The sequence below is a fragment of the Eucyclogobius newberryi genome, unplaced genomic scaffold (genome assembly GCF_026437365.1).
Source record: "Eucyclogobius newberryi isolate DKJ021-1_F unplaced genomic scaffold, fEucNew1.0.hap1 SCAF_4, whole genome shotgun sequence".
NCBI lineage: Eukaryota > Metazoa > Chordata > Actinopteri > Gobiiformes > Gobiidae > Eucyclogobius > Eucyclogobius newberryi.
Window position 1 is genome coordinate 21478968 of NW_027316056.1, and position 4289 is coordinate 21483256.

Below are 4289 nucleotides of genomic sequence, written 5' to 3' on the forward strand. Positions count from 1 at the left end.
ATATAAAGACTCCTACAGTATTAAAGTAAACAGTGGACACTATAAAACACATTTTATTTGTTTAGGCCAAGATGTTTGAGAAGATTCAGGACTGAGTCTTAAAAAACAGTTTCTTGATATGAACTATGTAATTTAAAAACAATAAATGTATAAACTTGTGCACTTTCTGTTCTAATATTATTCCGCTGATAAGTTGCCCTGAGTGCCGCCACCTGATCCTTCTTCCTGTGGCATGAGTTAACGAATGGCTGCCGACAGCCAGAGAAAATAAGCTCTATACAGACTAAAAGCTGTTTTCAAGCGGCCAGGGAATCATTGTTGTCTTGTTGGTCACATGAACATTTGACCTTTTACACAATTCTATCTACTTTATAGAATATTTTAGTGGCAAGACTATTCCTTCGTTCTCCACTTCAGTGAATGGAGTTCCCGCTCGACCAGAAGTGCAAATACAACAAAGAGTCAATCTGTGGCAAAAAGAGGCAAATGTGAGCAGGGCGGATAAGGTGAATATAAATGATCATCTTCACAGAATAAACGCGAGAAGGATTTTATGAAGTTAACTTTGTTCATGCTGAAACCACTGGTAACTATCTGTGCCAGATGAAACAATCCACTGTGTAGAAAACAACAGGTCCTTTCAGGGAGCAGTAAATGAAGATGGGGTGATGAAAGTGGTGCTTCAGGGCTTAGGTCCTTCCCAAGGGTCCAATAGAAGCTCTTTGCAGAAATAAAAAGGAAGCAATAAAAGATGTTTCTGAATGTGAATTTAATTAGGCCTGTCATAACAACACATTTTGAAGGGTGTTATACTGCTACAAATAGAACTGATACACTAACCTTAAAAAACTCTTTCATGTACAATATCATCATAACCAATACAAAGTCGAATGAAAGACTTAATATCTTTAAATCACAAAAAATGAAAACAAACTAAAAAATCTCCACTATAGAAAATATACACATTTTTACCTCCAAAATATATAATTCATTGAGGAATAATTTGAATAATTACCATGACAGGCCTAGATGGGATCATTTAAGTGCTTGAATTGAAAAGTATAACGAGCAAGAAGAAGAAACGTTTTTAATTCAGTTCAGTTTATCTTTGTAATTCTTGTCGCCTCATCATGTTTTAGCACATGTATGTCTTTTATGGTCTCCAGTCTCACCAGAGGCCTGAGCTGAGACTAAAGGCTTGATGCTCGGCGCTCTGCTCCACGGTCACCTGCCTCAGTCTCAAGGGCCTGAGTTCTCCTCGGACATTCCTTTTTTGACATTCACTGTCGACAGCAAAAGGACCGTTTTCATTTTGCACGGTAACTTTACTAAGTTTAAGGTCAGCAATTTGAATGTTTGAGAGTAGATTATGTCTAAAGAAGCAAATTGAGCATATCAGAAATGTGCTATTAGAACATATAAAGAAAGAAAACAACCAAAAATATAGCCGCAAGCGGCAATGATCGGCCCTCGCCACGCCGCCGCCACACCGCCGCCACGCCGCAAGAGGAGGGGGCGCTAACGCGCCCCAATTGTCCTTTTATTACGCCTACTGCTGAATCTGAATCTTCTCCCCTTTGTTTTACCATCAAAAAGCTATTTTATTTTGAATTCTTGGCAAAATGTGCGGCTTTGCCGCACAGACACCGTGACTCTTTGAATGAAAATGTGGATAACTTTTGATGGTCCACACCTGAAGATGAGTCTCACCAAATTTCAGGTTAATAGGGCTGACGCCCTGGGAGGAGTTTGTGAAAGTCTAAAGTGTAAACATGTTCTGGCGATTTCCCCATTGGAATAACATGGAAGGTTTCGGTGATCGTTATGGCAACGCCATAACAATTATGACATGGGTCTCATTGACTTTTTTGATGGGGATGCTAAAATTGAGTTGTGTGTCAAATTTCATATAATTTCGCAAAACTAAACATTTAACCTCCATATAAAATCTGTAGGGGGCGCTGTGGCGCCAAATGAATTTATTTCACTTCAAGTAGGTTTAGGGCAAAGAGTTTAACAACTGATTCTAATTTGACGCAATTCGGACTTTATCCGCGCAAACGGCAGAAATTTTAAATATGGGAGATTTCTGAAATTCTAGCTACAGTTTGCGGCTTCGCCGCACAGAGACCGTGAGAGGTATCAATGTAATTTGGATAACATTTTGATGTCCCACTCCTCAGTAGCATTTTCACCAAATTTCAGCTTTTTAGGGCCAACGCCCTGGGAGGAGTTCGTAAAAGTACGACGTTTGGAAAAACTCCGAAGTCATGTTTAGCCATTTTTGAAGCAATATGGCCGACATTTGGTTGGGCGGACGGCGTTACCGTAATAATATTTTTTACTTCTCTTGTCACCATCTACCTCTGCGCCAAATTTCATGATTCTACGATCAGATTTTTTTTGGGTCATTTCCCATCTCTCAATGCATTTTTGGTACATTTGGGGGCGCTGACGCGCCAATTTTTTTTATTTTAGAAAAGGGAAATAGCCAGAATGTAGAGAGGCACGATTTTTAGAGGTGTGAACATTTTTGTGACTTTTCGTCAATGTTCACTGGGTGAAAAATAGGGGGGTTGGTCCCGAGAAGAAGAAGAAGAAGAAGAAGAAGAAGAAGAAGAAGAAGAAGAAGAAGAAGAAGAAGAAGAAGAAGAAGAAGAAGAAGAAGAAGAAGAAGAAGAAGAATATTCCGATGCGAAAACAATGTTTCCCATTTTTCAAATATCATAAACTATACATTTTCGGAAAGCGCTCGCGCTTTCCTACCTCATGGTGTGGGTCCCTGGTCACTGACGGGTACTTTCGTTAATTTTGAGTGGGCTCCGCCCACTTTGTGTTTTTGGCCCTCTATACAGTAATAATGTTCAATTTTTGCATTACATGCTTATATGCACGGAACATGCAAGAGATGGGGAACGTATTCGTGAGCTACTTAGCGCAAATGAGTGCTTCGCGGTCGTCATCTCAATGTAAAGTGCTCGTTTAGTGCGCACTTTTGCACGGGCTTCGCCCGTTTACAACGGTAATGTTCCATTTTCCTACTACTAATTAGTATGCACGGGGCGTGCATGAGTGAAGGAGTGCGTTAGTGAGTGTTTGGAAGTGGGCGAGCGCTTCGCGCTCGATTTCGTGCGCACTATGTGCGCACTTTCGCAGCCGTGCTTCGCACGGCCTTACGAGATTAATAGGCCTCTCGCCAGCTTGTGGCGCTCGGGCCTAATAAATATTCTTAATTAAAGCTGAGAACACACTTTACGACAGTCGCACAGTCACTCTCAGTTATTACAAGTTGAAGTGAGTCAGTTGCTTCAGTCTCGTATGGACCAGTTACAACTTGACTCACATTCGAATCGCAAAGTATGGAACATGGAAAGACTCGACCAGACTTCAGTCCCAGTCATTCGAACATGTTTGAATAATAAAGCCCAATTTTGGCCGATGTCGGATTTTTACTGACATTTCTCTGCACTTATGATGCCCAGCGACCAATGACAAGGAGGAGACACTGGAAACACCGTTTGAGCTAAAACGGTCTATTTTATTATCTTTACAGTAAAAACAATGCACAAACAATGACAACAGTGAGGCGTGTGCTCAATATTCCTGCCTAAACATCAGATTATTAAAACAGAAATGGCACACACTAGCTTTACCAGAGCTGAACCGGTAGACAAACACTCACATGGTTCACCCTTCCTTCTCTCTCCTCCGCTCGTGTGGCTCCAAATGACACAGGTTTTCCTCTGATAAAACCCACAGGAAACATGTCCAATTCTTCACCTTAGTCCACACTTTCAATGTCCATTTTAGAGTTGTTTTCGTTATCACTACAACTGTTTTGGTGTGCCAGCGGTCACACAACAGCCTGAATAAAGCTTTCATAAATTACTTTTGTATTTTATTTGTTGTATTTTGTTAAAAAAAAAAGTTGTTAGACGGAGTTGTGTAGTGCGGATGTTCTCCTTTTAGTTGTTGTGGACCTCAGACTCTCTATAATAATCACACACAGTCCGGCCGTGTAGTGTGGTCCCTCCTCAACATTCTAAATCTTTTACAACTGGAAGAGTAGTGTTGTGTGTCCCCAGCTCAAGGTACTATTATTATGGCAATTTCATTCATGTTGACTCATGCCTGCTCGAATTAAAAAACAACACACTAATCCTCACATTGGTTATGCACTGACAAAACGTTAAGCATGAAAATATCAAACTTCACATATTTTTTTTACCATGTCCATCACATATCTACAAAGGCTATATGCATTTACTCTACTATTAGCTGCTAATATT